This window comes from Prionailurus viverrinus, chromosome C1 (assembly GCF_022837055.1).
Source record: "Prionailurus viverrinus isolate Anna chromosome C1, UM_Priviv_1.0, whole genome shotgun sequence".
In the NCBI taxonomy this organism is placed as follows: domain Eukaryota; kingdom Metazoa; phylum Chordata; class Mammalia; order Carnivora; family Felidae; genus Prionailurus; species Prionailurus viverrinus.
The window spans coordinates 140,716,279-140,737,183 of record NC_062568.1 but is presented as its reverse complement, the minus strand read 5'-3'; the positions used below and the strand labels follow the sequence as shown (position 1 = coordinate 140,737,183).

The window sequence follows — 20,905 nt, the reverse complement described above, 5'->3', positions numbered from 1 at the left end:
ATTTCTCTATATCCTGAAAAAAAAAAATCACAATGCTGCTGCCACTTATGCTTTTCACATGATAATAAATTGCAAGTCATATTCGTCCAGAGATTTGAATGCCTTCTGGCTCTCTTCCCCTTTTTGGTATGATTATCTGCCCTGGCAATAAAGTCCATGTCTAAAGTCCTATGATTATCTCAACCTCCAGCTGGCATGTTGTGAAAGTCACTGTTTTGGGGATATTGTTGCAGCAGCTGATATGAAAGCTTTACAAAAGTTCCTACATCTTATGGTCATTTGTGCTTTAGACTCACCTGCTTTTACCTGCTGCATATCTTAAGTTTCCTACATGATTGCTCAGATGCTTGTCTTTGGGAACCCTCTATGATCTCCCCCATGCAAAGTCTGGTCTCAAGCGGCAAGACCTTGAGTGTGGTGGGGGGGGGGGGGGTTGGGGGGAGGGTGGTGGCACTTGTTAGGATGCAGAGTCTGAGGCCCCACTCCAGACCCGCTGATCAGATCTACAGTCTAAGATCACCAGGGGATTCACGTGCACATTCAAGTTTGACAAGGGGCTTTAGGAAGAGGGAGCTATCTTGGCCGGGTGGGTTTGAGGAATCATATTGAGCATGCCTGGGGGCCAAACACACCTTTCTAAGATTGGATTCAGTTGACCCAGCACTGAGCAGGGCCAGATGGACGCCTTGCTGTTCTCGCACTGTTCTAATGAGAAAGGGTTAATAAGTCCTTCAACAGCTGGAGTGATTTTGCAATCAAGGACCAACATAAAAAGACAGCAGGGCCAGGCACCAAGGCCAGCCTGCCAGAGCTGTTGGATTAGAGTTCCTAAGACAGCCTGAGAGAAAGTACTAGTCGTTCCTTCTGACTTTATTAAACTTTTGTGTGGTGGCAAAGTTTGTTTGAACTTCACTAAATCCTCCAAATAAAAGAGTAGCTTGGACCATCTGGTTTTCTGGGATGAAATCATTTAATTCAGGACGAGCAATTATCAATAATTGTTTTGGGATAGTTCAGAATGGAAACTCGGTCCCACCTGCTGTTCTCTCCTGAAAGGTTTTTTTTTTTTTTTTTTTTTTTTTTTGCTAAGCTTCTGAGTGGAAAATTGAACTAGGAAAGTTAGTTTCATTTTTACGTCTTGCTTTGGGTATCTCTGATCCTATCTCATTTGATGCTAGTATAACTTTTTCTTCAAAATTCAGTATTTGCTCCCCCAAACCAATATACACACACCTACCTCTTTTTTTTTTAAACATTGCTTTCATAATTGTCTACATTTCTACTGTCTTTGTATTTGTTCTTTACTTCTTTCTTTCTGAGTTTCAGCCCCATGATATTTTGGGGTTCTCTTTGTCATATTTAATCTTTCTCCCAAAGCATTTTCCTGGTTTACATCCCATTAGTCTTTTGGATATAACTGAAAAAAACCACATTTATTGAAGTGTCCAAAAAGACTCTTTCATTGAGATATGTTCTGATGTAGTTTTAAATAATTCTGTATGTAGTTTTCAATAATTCTCTATACTCAAGAGACCCAATTTTGGGGCTACTTTCTCAGGTGTGTTCCCTTTTGAGGCTTCCTGTGACTGTGAGAACTGGTGAAGGCCACCGACTTTGGAGCTCTATGTCTGGAGTTGCCAGACCATCTCAGGAGCAAGTACTGTAATTCTGTCAAGTGTCTCATTTTTCTGACCTGAAAAGTGAGGCCGTTGCCATCTCCTTATCCTCAGGAACGGGAGAGAGCTAAGGGGGGGACAAAGCCCATGACAGCTGAGTGTCCTGAGGCCAACATTCATCATACTGAATGCATGCTGCCCTCCTCCTCCTCTCTCTCCTTCTTCCTCCCCATGGGTGTCTGTTTCTCAGATCACATGAAGAGATCCTGTGTTGTATGCCCACACACCTACAGAGTCTGATAAATGTTCCCTTGGATTCAACTCCAGATCTTCAGTAGAGAATCTGGTTGGCTCAGCTGGGGTCAAAAGTCAGTCACTGGACCCATCATCGATAACTAGGGAGAACAGCAGAAATTCCTAGAGAATAGGGCAAGAGCAGACACCTCCAAATGTGGCCATGATAATTACATAATCAGACAGTAATTTAAATGCCAAACTGGAAATGAGCTTAAATGGTTAAATTACACATATTAAACACTATTTTAAATGACTTTTTAAACACATGCCACAATAGATTTTAATAAAACATGTGCTTCTAAAATTAATTTTCATAGGCTTTGGGGGGACTTATACTTTTAATGTGGTTCTTTGTGTTGCTATTTAAGTCCTTGATAATCACCTCTTAATATTTCTCTAGAAAATATGAAGCAATATGCCACTTACAGCATATGTTGCTTAGTTTTTTATATGAAGTGTGGTATCTGATATTCCTAGAGCTTTTTCTTCTCTCACTTAAAGATCCATGCAAAGCCCTCAGTCAAGTCAGGTCAGTGGGAGATATTAGTTGTGATGGAAGAAAATGTAAAGGCTTCATTGACACACTGAATTTCAATGTTTGTTTCTAAAGGGGAAAAATATTCTTTATCAACAAATTACATTTTGATTTTCTTCCCAAATCAGTTATTCCCAAATCCACAAAGTGTAATCTGTCTAAAAGGGGGCTATCTTAATCCTTATTCTCTGGAGGTTGGGGGACTGAGGGTAGATTACCAATCTCAGACAGAATATCACAAAGCCTTCTGACTCTGGGGCATCAGACTGCAATGTGCTCAGAACCGGGTTTGATACTCTCTCAACTAGTGACAATTTCAGTTTCAACAACAGAAGGACTATAATTAAAAGAGAGATGGAGCCATCTATTTGGAGGTTTTTCTTTGGAATTTTGCCTCCTTATAAACTGCCAGAAGAATAAATGAGGATTTATATACCTTTGATGTCTGTGTTACTTGAGATTACCATCAACGGGTATCCATTGTTCTTCAGAAACTGGATTTTCTCACAAAGAAATGTTATCTAATGTGTAGATTCCCAATTATAAAATAATTATCATTTCAATCCATCAGAATCAGGACTGAGAGTAGACTCACAGTCTAGTCAGTAGACATTGTGAGCTATAACAGTAGTAATAATATTAGCATTAATAATTGTAACAACACTTTTCTAATAATGCTTTATAATTTAGAGGTATCCTAATGGTATAATGAATATGAAAGAACTTTGTAATTCTAAAAATACAAGATTGTTTTACATTACAACCAATTTTTTTTAAGTCGTTTATGTTCTTAGTACGTTGCAGGTGGTGGTGAGACAATTTGGGAGGCAACTAAGACATTGGTCTTTACTTTCAAAGAGTAGGTGAATTTCATCTGAGGACGCAAGATTAAGACTGAGACAAATAAGCAAATACAAAAAAAAAAAAAAAAAAGAAAGCACCATCTTGTGAGACATAACCCGTAAGTGTATATTCAGAAGAGAGGGGGATCAAAGAAATCTAGAACACAAATTCCAGGAGGTCAGGGAATTTTTTTACTCATCACTGCATTCTACCACTTAAAGCAATGCCTGGTATATAGTAGGTGTTCAATAAACATTTGATGATTATTAATGAATGAGGAAAGACTTAAGAAGAACAGTGAAGAATGGTTATTATTTGTATGTATAGGGAGAACAGAGAGGAGGCAATTCTAGGTAATAGAAGAAAAATAGAGAGAATGGGTAATGGGTATTCCTTAGAGAAAAAACAGTATGGACAGATGGATTGTTTTGCAGTGGCACATGGGATGGCTCATAAACTACAAAGAGTAGATGTAGGATGAACAGTTGGAAGCCTGTCAAAACAATCCCACCATTACATCCTTTTGGCTTAGCCTATCTATCATATACCTTTAGGATGCACGAATTTCTCTCCATCTCTACTGCCATTGCAGCTCTGCTGGTCTTCTCCCACATGAACACTGCAATAGCTTCCTAACCTATCTATTTGCATCCACTCTTGCCCTGTGCTATCCACCTTTCAGACACTGCAGCTGGAATTATCTTTGCAAAATTAAAATCTGACCATGCCACCCTTCTGCTCCTTCTTGCTCTTAAGATATAGACAGACAGCCTGATGTGACCTTATTGGCCTGGCTTTGGTCTATCTTTCTAGCAAAATTTTGAATTGCTTCGCCCCACCCTTTCATAGTGTTCCCTGCAATGGTCGTCTCTGAGTTTGTTTGTTTGTTTGTTTGTTTTTTGAGAGAGAGACAGAGAAAGAGCACATGTGCACACACGGGAGAGGGGCAGAGGGAGAGGAAGAGAGAGAATCTTAAGTAAGCTCCACACTCAGCGAGGAACCTCACTCAGGGCTTGATCCCATGACCTGAGCCAAAATCAAGAGTTGGACATTTAACTGAATGAGCCACCCAGATGTCCCTTCTCTGAGCCTTTTGAATAGGCTATGGCTTCCTCCTAACCCAGGGTCTTTGCATATGCTGTTCATTCTGTCTGGCAGACTCCGCTCACCATCCTTCATCCTTTGAGACTCACTCAATAGTCATTTCCTCAGAGAAGAATTCACAGACTTCTCTAATTTAGGCCAAATCTTGCTATTATATGTTTTCAGACTCCTAAATGCATCTCGTTTCCATGGTTTTAATCTAACATTTATTTCCATGATTATCTAATTTACTTCTGCCTCCCTTACTGGACTATAAACTCCACGAGGAAAAGAATATATAGTTTCTGCTCACCATTGTGTTCTCAGTATATATCTCTGTGCCTGGCATTCAGTAAGTGTTTGTTGAATGAGTAAAGAAACGACTAAATGAACAAGTGTCTGAACAGTGATATGGGATAAGGAATGGGGACCCTAGGACATGTGCACACAGCTTCGGAAAGAGAAGCAGCACTATGTGTTGAGAAGAACATGGCTTTGGCGTTAGAAAATCAAGGTTTGAGTCCTGACTTTCCACCAATTGGCAAAAATTATTTTGGACCATTTCCTCAGCTGCTTTTAGTCTCTACTTCCTAACTTTAAAATGGGAAACAATACCACCTCCCTTCAAAGGGTAGCAAAGAATGAATGAGAGAATGTACACAAAGGTGCTTTATTAAATAGAAAACGCCTCCGTGATCTCACGGTTCATGAGTTCGAGCCCCACATTGGGCTCTGCGCTGACACTGTGGAGCCTGCTTGGGATTCTGTCTCCTTCTCTCTCTGCCCCTCCCCCACTTGTTCTTCGTATCTTTCTCAAAAATAAATAAAAATAAAACTTAAAAAAAAAAGGCACCTTATGAAGATATCATTTTACAGCCAGAAATGACCTTAGAAAGAATCCTGTCCCAGCTCTGGCTGTAAGGATACAGAAAAAATACTAATAATGGTAATGATTTTGATACTGACCCTTTTTGAGCACATACGAGGTACTGACCACTTCATCAGTATATTTCTTTATTACCTAATCTTTGCAACAACCTGCCAAGCAGAGATTATTTCTATTTCAAATTAAGAAAACTTGTCAGAGAAGCATAAAGTCAGGGTGAGAATTTGGTAGTCTTGGTTTCCCATGTAGCGATGGATTGTTCAATTATTTCATTGCAGGGAGGAGTGGGAAGAGTCAGACACATCTCCACATTTTTGAACTTGAGCCAGCCAGCGTCAGAGTTAGATGAGGAACTCAAAGTAGAAGGAATGAGGGTTTTTTTGTTTGTTTGTTTGTTTGTTTGTTTGCTTTTGTTTTTTTGTGAAGATAAGATTGTGATATCTTAATAGGACTGGTTTTTGATGAAATTACTGAGGTTTCCAGAGCAAGAAACAAAACCCTTGAGAGTTCTGTAACTGGCATTTCTAGTCCTTGTGAGGGTTTTATTTTCACTTATGGAAGAGAAGAAGCGTTTATTATTGTGAAGTTCTTATAACAAGACATCTTAAAATGTGAAATTTATAATTTTATTGCCATTTTCAGTATAAAATGCAAATAAGTCTTGATTGTGAGTTCCACAAAGAACAGTATGTTATTTCAGCCCCCACTTTTTGTCACAATACCACAATTATTGCTGCCAGCTTTCTCCAGGACACGAGGAGTGCTCCATCACTCTGCTCTCTCTACTCCCTTCCTCCTTCCCAACTTCCTTTCTTCCTTCTTCCCATCTTCTTCCATTCTTTCTTTCCATATTTTTTCTGGTAAGATTTTATTCATCAAAATACGTGCACAGTGAGCGCTAGAAGTAGCCAAGAGCATTTCACTAATCCCGTCCTCTCTCATGGATATGGCCGCTGTTTTGCAGCTGGTGTTCTTGAGAGTTCATAGCCTGGGAGTTAATTCACCCAACAGATATTCATTGAGCTCATTTACTTTTTTCTTTATTGAAGTATAATTGGCATACAGTATCCTATTAGTTTCATGTATTTATCATAATGAGTCACTATTTTTATATATTACAAAATGATCCCTTATGGTAACTCACTGATTTCATGTAGTCCCATTTATTTATTTTGGCTTTTGCTGGGGAGACTGGTCCCCCCAAATAATGTCAAGACCAATGCCAAAGAGCTTACTGCCCATGTTTTCTTTTAGGATTTTTATGTTTTCAGGTCTTATATTCAAATCTCTAATTCATTTGCATTAATTTTTGTACATCGTATGAGACAGTGGTCCATTTTTATTCTTTTGCATTTGGCAAAAACTGCATATAGCAGTTTTCCCAACACCATTTATTGAAGACAATGTCTTTTCCCTATTCTGTATTCTTTCCCTCCTTTGTTGTAGATTGACCATATCAGGATGGACTTATTCCTGGACTCTATTCTGTTCCATTGATCTCTTTTTTTGTGGCCGTACCATCCTGTTTTTTTTTTTTTAAATAAATTTCTGTTTTTTTTTTTTTTAATTTTTTTTTTAACATTTATTTATTTTTGAGACAGAGAGAGACAGAGCATGAATGGGGGAGGGTCAGAGAGAGAGAGGGAGACACAGAATCCAAAACAGGCTCCGGGCTCTGAGCTGTCAGCACAGAGCCCGATGCGGGGCTTGAACTCACAGACCGCGACATCATGACCTGAGCCGAAGTCAGCCACCTAACCGACTGAGCCACCCAAGTGCCCCCGTACCATCCTGTTTTGATTACCACAGTTTTGTAGTATAGTCAGGGAGTGTGATACCTCCAGCTTTGTTCTTCTCTCTCAAGATTGCTTTGGTTATTCCGGGCCTTTTGTGCTTCCATACAAATTTTAGGATTTTTTTGTTCTAATTGTGTGAAAAATGTTATTGGTATTTTGGTAGGGTTTGCATTGAATCCATAGATTGCTTTGGGTAGTATGGACGTTTTAACAATATTAATTCTTTCAGTTAATGAGCATGGACTATCTTTTCATTTATTTGTGTCATCTTCAATTTCTCTTGTCAATATCCTATAGTTTCCAGAGTTCAGGTCTTTCACCTCCTTTGTTAAATTTATTCCTAGCTGTTTTCTTCTTTTTGGTGCAGTAGTAAATTTGGGATTTTTTTTCTTAATTCCTCTTTCTGATAGCTCATTATGACTGTATAACAACACAGCTGATTTCTGTATGTTAATTTTGTATCCTGTGACTTAACTGAATTCATTTATTAGTTCCAACTGAATTCTCAAAATGACTTTATATCATGACTTCTCTTATGACTTTACACTGACAACTTTACATGACTTTCTCAGTCACACAAGGAAACTGAGAGGACAGAGTAATGAAGCAGTTTATCTAAGGTGGCTAAGCTAACAAGTGGTGGAGGAGAGAGATTTTTTTTTTTTAATTTTTTTTCAATGTTTATTTTTGGGACAGAGAGAGACAGAGCATGAACGGGGGGGGGGGGGGGGGGCAGAGAGAGAGGGAGACACAGAATCGGAAACAGGCTCCAGGCTCCGAGCCATCAGCCCAGAGCCTGACGCGGGGCTCGAACTCATGGACCGCGAGATCGTGACCTGGCTGAAGTCGGACGCTTAACCGACTGCGCCACCCAGGCGCCCCAGGAGAGAGATTTGAACCCAGGCAATCTGACTGTTGAGCCCATGCTTGTGACACTGTTCCATGTTGCCTTGGGTACAAACCACAACCCTGAGTATTGAGACCCTACTGGTTCTTTTTCAGAGAGAATCTCAGGAAAGCAGGAGAGATTGGGAGACCAAACCCCATCTGAATAAAGCTACTACTAACCTTGCCCTAGTTTTTGAAGTGACTACATTCTTTTTTTGTTTTAATCTTTATTTATTTTTAAGAGAGAGAGAGACAGAGTGCGAGTGGGGGAGGAACAGAGAGAGAGGGAGACACAGAATCTGAAGCAGGCTCCAGGCTCTGAGCTGTCCGCACAGAGCCCGATGCGGGGTCCCGAACTCATGAACTGTGAGATCGTGACCTGAGTCAAAGTCGGCCGTTTAACGGACTGAGCCCCCCAGACGCCCCTGAAGTGACTACATTCTAAGCAGCTCTCCCTGCCCAGACTTTGAGATGGTCTGTCATGAGCCAGCCGTACTTTTGACCTGGGGATGGGCTTGTTCAGTATTTACCCGGCCCTTGATTGGGGAGAATAATGTGCAGGGGTGGGAATCAGGTGGTTTACACCTGCCGGATTCTCTGGCTATATTTATAGTCATGTTTGTGCATTAATATTTTATACTTAGCTAAATTGCACGCATTGCATTTAAGGCCAGGTTTGCCTTGTTTAAAAACATCCAAATTGGGATTAAGTATTCAAACTGTAATCTCTTTAGTGGGCGTCTGTCCATTGGATTTGTAGGACATAAAGAGGGTTATTGAAATACTGTAACTTTAATATTTTTTATCCTCTATACAGAAATCACTCTTAAATGAATTTAGAAACTAGGGGAGGCATTGGACAGATACCAAAGAACAAAGCAGCTCTCATTATTCGTCAGGCCAGTTATAGCAGAGCCTGTGTCTGTGTAAGCTTCCCATCCGGTGTCTTCCTCGTAAGCAGTAATATGCTAGGCTCCTTGGTGCCGCAGAGTAAATTCCCTTGGGGCTTCTAATTTCTCCCCTCTCCCTGTTTGTGACCGTGTTGTTCTAAGTTGATACGGTTTCGCTCACTCTTTACCCTTGAGCTGCTAGAGATTTGGGTTCATTCCGACCTGGACTATTTCCAGGAATGCGGCAAGGGGTGGAGCGGGCTGGGGGTTAGTGTGGGTGACTTGAAATCTACGCATTTGTATTAATTGAAGAGTGTGCGGCCCTCGTTAGTATTCCACAAATATTGAATATGAATAATCAGATAAGACACTTCCTAGTATAAAGAAGCCAATAAATTTTATTTTTGTGGTACATTAAAATAAAATTCAGATAAAAATTTAAAATCATAGCATATCCAGAATAACCATTTGATAGCTGTATATAAATCTATTTTAGAGATGTGCAAGCACAAATTATGGAATGCCACAGCAAGCTGATTTAGGCTGCTTTTTCTCTAATATAAATAATGCAGAGTGCCGCAAATATTCAAGTACACTTAACTGAACATAATTAAAATATTGGAATATATTTTAAAAATAAATAATTAAGTAGTTAGAAGTATCTGCAATACTAATTCAAAGTGATAGTCATATGGTGATTATATTATGCGGTTTACCCAGTACTTTTGCTTTAAAGTGCTATAATAAAATTTGCATTTAATAAAAATTATGATTCTGTAATATTTGAGGATATGGGCAGATTCTATTTCAAGTATGAAACACAACCCTTGTCTCTCTGATCCATCAACAGATGGACTGAGAACAGACATTTTCAGCTCAGCTGAGCAGCTTGCCTGCAAAGACGCTACTTATACCCATTATCACGTTTTTAAATGCCATGTCATGGGTTTTGTTTGTCTGTCCCCCCTTCTGGATTGTCAGTTCCTTGAGGGTAGCGACCTATGTATCTTTGTACACCCAGCGCTGAGGGAAATGCTGGTGGGCAGTAGGCATTTGATAAATATTGTCAAGTTAATGACTCAAAGAATGAATGTCTTTATCCTTGCCCCCCGTTCTTTCTTTCTCTTCTTTCTTTCTTTCTTTCTTTCTTTCTTTCTTTCTTTCTTTTAAATGTTTATTTATTTTTGAGAGAGAGAGAGAGAGAGAGAGAGTGAGCGGATGAGGGTGAGAGAGAGAGAAAGACACAGAATCTGAAGCAGGCTCCAGGCTCTGAGCTGTCAGCACAGAGCCTGATGCGGGGCTCGAACTCATGAACTGTGAGATCAAGACCTGAGCGGAAGCCAGATGCTTAACCAACTGAGCCCCCCCCCCCCCAGGCGCCCCGCCCCTGCCCCCTGTTGTGAACATAGTAGGAGGCCAGGCATGCTCCTGATCAGGAGTTTGCCTTTGCCCTCCCTCGGTCTGGGATGTTCTTCCCTCAGATACAGCAGAGCTCAGTCCCTCACCTTCTTCACATCTTTGTTCAAACGTCACTTTCTCTGTGAGACCTCCTCCGAATTCTGTTTTAAAGAAAATTGCCCCCTACCCCACCCCCGATGCACAGTTTCTAGCTCCATTTGTATCTCCATATGAGATACTTGTTTATTTTGTGCATGATCCTATCACTTTTTGCTGAAAAGCGTAGGCTCCATGGTTTTGTGATTGGCTGGTTTTGTGACTGGCTTTGACCAATAGAATACAGTGGACGTGACGCTGGCAGTTCTGAGCCTAGAGTCGAAGAGAACTGACAGCTTCGTCTTCCTCCTCTTGGAAGCCCTGTGCTATCATGTGAGAAATATGGCTTTCTTGCTAGAGAGATCATGTAAAAGGAGACAGAAACAGGCCCTAAAATTACATGGCAAGAGAGAGTCCTGGTCTTCCCAGTATCTTATCTGCCTCTGGTCTTTGTGGCCATTCTCAGCAAGGCACCAGTCATGGAAGGAAGACATTTGGATGTTTCAGTCCTATCTGACATCAGAGACTCAAGTGAGACATCAGAAGAGCCCTAGTCAATCCAGAAAATTGTGAGGAATAATACATTATTGCTTTAAGCCACTAAATTTTGAGGTAGTTTGTTACATGGGAATAAGTGATTGAAATAGGCATTTACAAAACCTCTTTGAGCCTTTATTTTCTTGCCTGGAAAATGGAAACAGTCATCTCTGCTCATGGGGCTGCTGTGAGGCTGTACATAAAGTACCTCAAATGATGCCAGGGAACATAATTGTCGCTTTCCTTCTACTTCCCTTCACTGGGCAGGTCCTTAAGCTCCAGACACATCCTTCCAATTTCGTCAGTCATCAAACTCTTCCTCTCCGCACCTGACCCATTTTCTTTGACAATTTATTTTGGAGAAGACAACTCGATAACCTCATCCTGGTGGATATGGACACCAGACTCATTTGTTAGTGCTTCAGGGCCATTAGGAGGCCCCAGTAAAGCACAAATGTCCTTCCTGAGGACTGAAGTTTTAGGTTCAGTGATGGAAGAGGAACACTGGGATGTGAGAGGAGAGCTCTGGGGGGTGGGGGGAGAGGGTTGAGAAGGAAGAACATGTCTTCTTGGAGCCCCTTGGTTTTCTTGTTTGCAAGCTCTTAGGCTTAGGAAAGCCCAGCTCAAGACTGAGCTATGCTCAAGCCAAGGGAAGCGTATACTTTCTTCCACCCAGTACCCGTATCAGATTTACCATCAGGCATCTCCGTGGCCCTTATTCTTTCCTCACCTTTAAACCCTCCACAGCCTGCTCATTTTTCCAAAGTGGTGCAGCACTGCAAAGGAAGGCAAAGTCCATTTTGCGGTGACCCCTCATGGACTCAATGGTGAAGCCAACAATATCCCCCCTAGGTGTAAGGGAGGTAGGAATGGCAGAGGCGTGGGTCAGAAAATGACCAACCAAGCCCTGGCTGATTAGTTTATTTTTAGTTTATTATTCGCATATTAGTTTATTTTTAGACAAATCTTGTCTGTTCAGCAACTACAGACTTTGTTTGTTTGTTCAGGGTTACCAGCTCTGTTTTGGGGACTATATGCACTACCTTCCCATTCCTACGGCATTTTTATTATAAATCATTTATAACAATATTAAAGAAAACTTTCTCACAGTGAAAGAGCGGGAAAAAAAGTTCCCTTTATAAGGATCAAGATTTATTTTTAAGTTAAGTTAATTTTATTCCAATTTGATATGGTTGTGAACAGAATATTTCCAACACTGATTCTTTCTTTTGTTGATGTGGGGGGATGCATAACATAGAGAGATGAAATTCTCAGAAATTTTCAGTCAAAAAATTTAATGGAACAAATAGTGATGATGATTGAGGAAAGTGTGAATGGTGAAAGGGAGTAAACAAAGTACACAATTAGAAACATTAAATAGGGGCACCTGGGTGGGCCTTACTTAGCAGGTTAAGCATCTGACTTCAGCTCAGGTATTGATTTTACGGTTCATGAATTGGAGCCCCGAGTCAGGCTCTCTGCTATCAGCATGGAGCTTGCTTTGGATTCTTTGTCCCCTCCCCGCCCCCGCCCTGGCCGTTCCTGCTCTCACTGTCTCTCTTTCTCAAAAATAAATAAACGTTGGGAAACAAAAGCAAAAATGAACTATTGGGACCTCCTCAAAATACAATTTTCTGCACAGAGAAGGAAACAATCAGCAAAACTAAAAGGCAACCAACGGAATGAGAGAAGATATTTGCAAATGACATATCAGATAAGGGGTTAGTATCCAAAATCTATAAAGCACTTATCAAGCTCAACACCCAAAAAGCAAATAATCCAATGAAGAAATGGGCAAATGAATAGACACTTCTCCAAAGAAGACATCCAGATGGCCAACCGACACATGAAAAAATGCTCAACATCACTCATCATCAGGGAAATACAGTTCAAAACCACAGTGAGATACCAACTCACACACGTCAGAATGGCTAACATGAACAACTCAGGCAACAACAGATGTTGGCAAGGATGCGGAAAAAGAGGATCTCTTTTGCACTGTTGGTGGGAATGCAAACGGGTGCAGCCACTCTGGAAGACAGTATGGAGGTTCCTCAAAAAATTAAAAACAGAACTACCCTATGACCCAGCAATTGCACTACTAGGTATTTAACCAAGGGATACAGGTGTGCTGTTTCGAAGGGGCACATGCACCCCAATGTTTATAGCAGCACTATCAGCAATAGCCAAAGTATGGAAAGAGCCCAAGTGTCCATCGATGGATGAATGGATAAAGAAGACATGGTGTATATATATATACAATGGAGTATTACTCAGCAATCAAAAAGAATGAAATCTTGCCATTTGCAACTACATGGATGGAACTAAAGGGTATTATGCTAAGTGAAATTAGTCAGAGAAAGACAGTATCATATGACTTCACTCATATGAGGACTTTAAGACACAGAACAGATGAACCTAAGGAAGGAAAGCAAAAATAATATAAAAACAGGGAGGGGGACAAAACATAAGAGACTTTTAAATATGGAGAACAAACAGAGGTTTGTTGGAGGGGTTGTGGGAGGGGGGTATGGGCTAAATGGGTCAGGGGCATTAAGGAATCTACTCCTGAAATCATTGTTGCACTATATACTAACTTGGATGTAAATTAAAAAATAAATTGTTAAAAAAAAATAAACATTAAAAAACATTAAATAAGATAAAAAATTGCAAAAGGTATGGATAATGCACCAGCTACATAATTGGCCTATGAATAATTATAAACTGTTTATGTCTAAAAATATGTTTTCATTTCACTGGACAAAAAGGGGTGTAATAGACACTTTGTCTAAGGTCACTTTAAATTACAGAAGAATATTTTGGTTTTTGAAGTCATTGTTGAGATCAAGCTATTAGACTGAGAAAGGGAACTATTTTATTGTTCCCTTCCAAACTTTGGTTGTTTGAATTTCTAATGGTTTGGAAACACATAGGTGGTGGAGGTTGACGGCTTTCTCATCAACTTCACTGCCATCCAGTAAACAGATGCTGTAGCCTTTCCATTTCCTTGCCTTGAGCACTGTAAAAAATCTTTTCCTCCCCTTGGAGAGACTGAGAAGAAATGTGCTGGAATAAAGATACCAGGGTTTAAGTTTTGGACACGTCCATTATTTCTTGGTATTTCTTGGTATATAACATGAGGATAATAATCTTGTCCATATCTACTCCAGTGTGATAATGCCTGCATAAGAATGCAACACCTTTCAGATGGTTCTCACCGGGAGACCCATCCTGTAGCTCGTGATTGTCCCTGTCACTACATTAATATGGAAGGCTACTGGACATGAGCTGGCTACGGAAAGGGGTCTGAGCCTTCCAAATGCTTTCTTTCTGCCACACGACCCACTGAGAGCAGGCTGTTCAGACAGCGACGATCTTTCCTTGTAGCTAAAATGAATAATTCCAATTTGATGGATGGGCTAATCTTTGCAAAACAGTATTTCAAAAAGAGATACTTTCTTTTGGTCTCTGTGCATTGTGAAGGGCACATAGCCAGAGCTTTTAAACTGCTTATTTTAAATTAGCAAAGTCATACGAGCACATGGGAAGAATAGTAAAAAGCGGAGTAATTTAAAACGAGTCACTCCTAGGTAATCACCGTTAGAAGTTTCTGTTTTTAACTCTTATCATAGCTATGATTTAGAACTTTAAACGGTGTGTTTCTACTATTGATTGGTCACTGGGAGTGACACCTATTGACCCCTTGATACGGAATATGAAGTATTCAGGGCAATTGCAACGCTATTCACTTCCTCTCATCCACTTCATTCTCAGATTTTGTTAGTTATATTTAGTTATTACCTAGAGCACTTTGTAATTTTAATTAATATATATTCAAACCTCTGCCTCTTGATTTATTGAAATTAGATTTCTATTTATTTCCTGCTATGAAAAAATGACACTGGTTTCCTTATACTCTTTTGTAGCTCTTCTCTTTTCTTCCAGTTTTAATTATAGTATTTTCACCTTGTTAAAATTTATATTTGCATTTTGTTTTGTGATTATAATGTTTTCTGTGCTTAGTTTGTAATTTGATTAAAAAATTAAAAACCAACAAACATAGTCCTATGATTGTGCAAATAATATTTACTGCAAACCAAGAAGTCTGTGGTTTGACCTAAAGGGCCACAAACTAAGTCTGGATTGCGAGCCTATTTCCTTCAAAAGAGAATTTTCTTAGTGTGTTAAAGTCAAATTGATTCTTTTTTCTTTTTAATTTAAATGTTTATTTATTTTTGACAGAAAGAGCATGAGCAGGGGAGGGGCAGAGAGAGAGGGAGACACAGAATCTGAAACAGGTTCCAGGCTCCAAGCTGTCAGCACAGAGCCTGACACGGGGCTCGAACTCATGAACAGCGAGACTATGACCTGAGCCAAAGTCAGATGCTTAGCTGACTGAGCCACCCAGATGCCCCCAAATTGATTCTTTTAAAGTGTCTTTTTAGCTTTATTCACTTCTTCTGGTTCAACTGCACTCCTTCTTTTATCTCTTGTAGCCTTGTATTTTGACTTTTTGTTTGTTTTTCTGCAACATATCTTGAGTAGTTATTTTTCACATAGAATTCATGGAGCAAGCTTTGCAGCCTCTGCATTTCTGCAAATCTTTATTTTGTCCCCACTCTATGTTTATACTTTGGTTGGTTATAGAACTTTAGGTTTGAAACGTTTTTTGTTAGAACTTTGAAGGCATTACTGTCTTTGAAGGCATTTGCCTTCTAACATCAAGTGTTGTTGATGAGATATCTAATGGCAATCCAATCTTTATTCTGTTGTGATAGCCTATTTTTTTGTCTCTGGAAATCTGAGATTTTCTCTTTATCTTTGGATTTCTGAAATTTCACTAGAATGTCTCTCATAATAGGTTTTTCTTTTCTCTCATGCATACTGCTCACCACTTAGTGTGCTTTTTAAATCTAAAGACTCATGTCTTCTCCTCAGTTTAGAAAACTTTTCTTGTATTACATCTTTGGTTATTTCCTCCTTTCTGTAGGCTCTTCCTTATGCTTCTAGAATTCCCACTAGCCAGTTACTGATCTCTTCAATTTCTTCTCTCTGCTCATATTTGACATCTTGTCTTATTTTGAGAGATTTCGTGGAGTCTTCTAGATCTCCATTTGTCATCTATAATACATTCAATTAGGCAGATTACCCAGTGGATTTCTGATATAGACATAATGTATTTCTATTTCAAGAACCTTATTTTGTTCTCTGAGCACTTTAAGAAAAACAGCACGTTGTTTTGGTAATTGGAAACATTATTCTCTTGAATTTTTTCTGAAAGTAGTTGAATATTTATATAAAGACATCTTTTATTTTCCGAATAATCACTGTTCTCTGTGAGGCAAATTGTTCCCTCTCTTTTTTTTTTTGTAATTTCCTTAAATATTTAATAATCCTTAGAATGTATCTCCATATAACAGTACAAAGTTTCCTCAAAAAATAAAAATAGAACTACCTTAGGATCCAGTAATTACGCTACTGGGTATTTACCCAAAGGATACAAAAACACAGATTCAAAAGGGTACATGCACCCTGATGTTTATAGCAGCATTATTAATAATAGCCAAACTATGGAGAGAGCTCAAATGTCCATCTACTGATAAATAGATAAAGAAGATGTATATATATATATATATATATATACACACACACAATGGAATATTACTCAGCCACCAAAAAAAGAAATAAATCTTGCCATTTGCAAAGACCTGGATGGAGCTAGAATGTATTACGCTAAGTGAAATAAGTCAATCAGAGAAAGACAAATACCATATGATTTCACTCATATGTGGAATTTAAGAAACAGAACAAATGAATATATGGGAAGAGGGTAAAAAAAGAAGAGAGAGGGAAACAAACCACAAAAGACTTTTAATGATAGAGAATAAACTGAGGGTTGATAGAGGGAAGTGAATGGGCGGGGATGGGCTAAATGGGTGATGGGTACTAAGGAGGGCACTTGTTATGATGAGCACTGGGTGTTGTAAGTAACTGATGAATCCCTGAATTCTACCCCTGAAACCAATATTGTACTGGATGTTAAGTAAAATTTTTTTTTAAATTTTTTTTTCAACGTTTTTTATTTATTTTTGGGACAGAGAGAGACAGAGCATGAACGGGGGAGGGGCAGAGAGAGAGGGAGACACAGAGTCGAAACAGGCTCCAGCCTCCGAGCCATCAGCCCAGAGCCTGACGCGGGGCTCGAACTTACGAACCGCGAGATCGTGACCCGGCTGAAGTCGGACGCTTAACCGACTGCGCCACTCAGGCGCCCCTAAAATTTAAATAAACATTAAAAAAAAGAATGTGTCTCCATATATATTCTTAGGAGTTCATGAGTCCTTTAAGATAATTTTCAAATTTGGTTTTCATTTTAACGATAATCTTTTAAAATATCAGTTGTCGATTCTGGAATATCTAGTTTGGCAAGCAGGATCAGAACCTCCATTTGCATTTGTGTTTTTAATCATGGCATCCATGTCTTGTGTTGCCCAAATGACATCAGACACCCTCTGCACAGATGGTGATTTGCACAGCCAGACCAGTCTGGGGAGGATTGTCTTCATGCTGGTGCCTGGGTTCTAGTTTGAGAAACATGGCTTCAGTGTATATTTCGCTCATGGATAAGATGACTACATAACTTACCATTCAATGGAGTAATAATGGAGACATTTGGTACACTTGGCTACCTGTCCCTAGCCACCATGGGCTGCCCAGCCATTGGATGATGAGGCCCCGGAATTGGTGACACTCACAGATGTGGCTGTGGACTTCACCCAGGAAGAGGGGCAGCAGCTGGACCCAGCTCTGAGGGGCCGGAACAAGGATATGATGCTGCAGAACTTCTGGAACCTGGAATCTCTGGCTATTTGGGGACTGGGAGCAAGAGAGGCAAAGTTCCTTGCATCTGGCCATCTCCTGATTTGTTGATCCCATCATACCTGAATAAGAATAAAACCTATGTTAAAAATATTTTTTTTAATGTTTATTTATTTTTGAGAGAGAGAGGGAGAGCGTGAGTGAGGGTGGGCAGAGAGAGAGGGAGACACAGAATCTGAAGCAGAGAATAAAACCTATGTTTTATCTGGAGCCTTCTGGGCCAGGCTTCACTTCCAGCTGGGGTCTGCAGAAAATCTCAGACTAGTTGTCCTATACTCTAGGCTTCTTCCCTTTGTCTCCGCCTGTGGCCACTCTCTCCCTCAAATCTGGGTCTTTTCCCTCCTCACCTCCTCTGGGCTTTGCCATCCATGCCTCCTGCTCTCTTCGGTGGGTCCACACGTTGTTTCTCAGTCTGCCTTCACTCTCTCACCTTGTAAATAGAACCAAACTTTCCCTGTAACAAGCAAACAAACAAAAAACCATCAACGACAAAAAACCCGAGACTTTCTGAGCATAAAAGGAAAACTGCTTATTAATGATTGTGTGGGGATTATAACGTAAACTGGAACGTACTGGGAAACCCAGGATGACTCGTTCTCCTGCTGAAGGCAGAGCAGCTTTGCTTTTGTTTTCTCCCTGGCAGCTGTTACAGAAGTCCAGAATTGTCTCTGGCTCTGCCCTGCTTCTACCTCAATGCCCAACCCCAGTAAAGGACCCTGCTCCTTCTCCAGGGAATAATTCTCTAGGCTTCACCCAGAACGCAAAAGCTATTAATTGTTAGCTGATCTGCAAGCATAGGGTGTGGGGAGTGCTTTGCCTCATTGGTTCAGCTGTTCCAAATGTAGTTCTTTTAATTAATTGCTCTTATGATTTCTCACTCCCCACCCGCCACCTCCCTCTTCCCCCCTCCAGCTCTGCATGTGTTGCCTCTGAACTTGGAACTTGTCCAGGATTTCCTTGCTGTTTTCTTCACTTTTCATTTCTCTGTCACCCCAGTCCCATGTGCTGTCTTCCATGAATTCCTCCATTTCTAGCCTGTTGACATGGCAATCCCACTTTTCCTGAATAGGTTTGGTTTCGTTATTTTAAAACATCTCTTTTCTATAACTTCCCTAGGACCTTTGGGGTAAGGGGAAACAGATACTGGTGCTCAGGACACCCTCATGAACCAGAGCTCCCTGTTCAAAAGCTCTAGGCTTTTTGAATTTGAATATGAATATGGATGTATCTGTTCTCTTGGGTATAAGACCACCTCAAAGTAAACAATGAAGTGACACTGAAAGATCCATTTAGGAGACTACTGCCTTTTCTATTCTGTCCTCTCCTTCTCTAAGTAAACCCAGAACCCAACACTCTGTGAAGGAATCAATTCTCAGAAGAGAACTTTCTTTTTTATTTTTATTTTTTTTAAATTTTTTTTCAACGTTTTTTATTTATTTTTGGGACAGAGAGAGACAGAGCATGAACGGGGGAGGGGCAGAGAGAGAGGGAGACACAGAATCGGAAACAGGTTCCAGGCTCCGAGCCATCAGCCCAGAGCCTGACTCGGGGCTCGAACTCACAGACCGCGAGATCGTGACCTGGCTGAAGTCGGACGCTTAACCGACTGCGCCACCCAGGCGCCCCTCAGAAGAGAACTTTCTTAACTAAAACTCCACTCTGGTTCTTAACTAGAACCCCACTGTCTTCAGAGCTCAAACCTGTCCTGAATTACAGGGGGAATAGTTAAGTGGTTTAAAGTAGAGGACTGTTATTCCTAATGCTCTTTGGACATGTGAGGAGAGCATCAGAAATTGAGAAAAAGTTAAATATATGTTGAAAAGCCGCCACAGTTTTGGGCTCAGTGGTGGAGGGAATGCAAACAAATATAAGATTCCTTCCCTCAATATACTCATTACCCAGCGGAGTTGAAAATATATGCAGAAAAAGTTAAGAGGCAAGAGAGAGTAGGTCACATGTCAGTACCTAAGTGCCACGTCTGAGGCCAGCCTTCAGGATCATGGTTTCATAGGTCAGGAGCTCTCTGTAGATCTGGAGGCTCATGGAGGCAGCTCAAGCCTGTAAAACATACAGTGGTCTCCCCTTTAACTGTGGTCTCGCTTTCCCTGGTTTCAGTTATCTGTGGTCAGCCCCTGTCCAGAAGAAGATGATCCTCACTCCCCACCCGATGTCAGAAGGTCAATAGTAACCTACCCTGCATCCCAAAGCCCACGTCCGTCACCTCGCTTCATCTCATCAGGCGGGCATTTAACTAGCTCACGTCATCACAAGAAGAGTGAGTAGAGTAGGATACTCTGAAAGAGACCATAGTCCCATAATTTTTATTACGGCATATTGTTAAAACCGTCCTATTTCATAATTAGTTATTGTTGTTAATCTCTTACCGTGCCAAATTTATAAATGAAACTTCACCGTAGGTATGTATGTATGGGGGGGGGGGGAACCATGGTATATTCAGGGTTTGGTACCGTGGTTTCAGGCATCCATCGGAAGTCCTGGAATGTATCCCCCCGCGGATGAGGGGGCTACAGTGCTCTGACTTTTGAAGAAAGAATAGGAGTTGGGCTGGTGGAGAAGTGAGACTGAGAGAATGTTGTGGCCAAGAAGAGGGAGGCTGCAGTGTGCTGTGCTTGGTGGGTGGGTCAGCGAGGTAAGCACAGAATGTAGCAAGGAGGGACAAGGTTTGTTAGCAAGGGGGACGGAACCTTGTGAAAGTTCTGGAATGTCAGCTAAGGTATTTAGGTTTTGCTCAGCCAGAGGATTTTGACGAGGAGTACATGATTAGGGTTGTGGTTGAGGAGGCTACAATGTGCTTAAGATGTGTTTATGAATTATAGTTGTGAAGCATGGGGAGAGAATAATGTGAAGACCAGACAGAAAGATAGCTAACAATTAATTCTATCAATTGTAGAAAAAAAAAAGTTGCCATTTTAGGGATGCCTGACTGGCTCAGTTGGTGGAGCATGTGACTTTTGATCTCAGGGTGGTGAGTTCAAGGCCACTGTCAGGTGTAGAGATTGCTTAAAAAATAAAATCTTTTTTTAAAAAAGTTACCATTTTAGGTTATAATATTAACAGAGATTTTGAGAAGAAAAAGAGATGACAATATCAGCAATTATTTAACAGCAAGCTTTACTTAGTGATAAACCAAAATTTTTAAT

General features: G+C 40.4%; 1 long non-coding RNA gene across 1 annotated transcript; it reads right to left on the bottom strand.

Moving 5' to 3' along the window:
• Window positions 1–17,219: 17,219 nt before the first annotated feature.
• On the bottom strand, window positions 17,220–20,375 carry LOC125173710 (uncharacterized). The gene is made up of 5 exons (XR_007155127.1): window positions 20,129–20,375; window positions 19,938–20,038; window positions 19,710–19,802; window positions 18,092–18,198; window positions 17,220–17,806 (listed from the first exon to the last, which is right to left on the bottom strand). It is a non-coding gene; the product is annotated as an uncharacterized LOC125173710 (long non-coding RNA).
• Window positions 20,376–20,905: the final 530 nt, after the last annotated feature.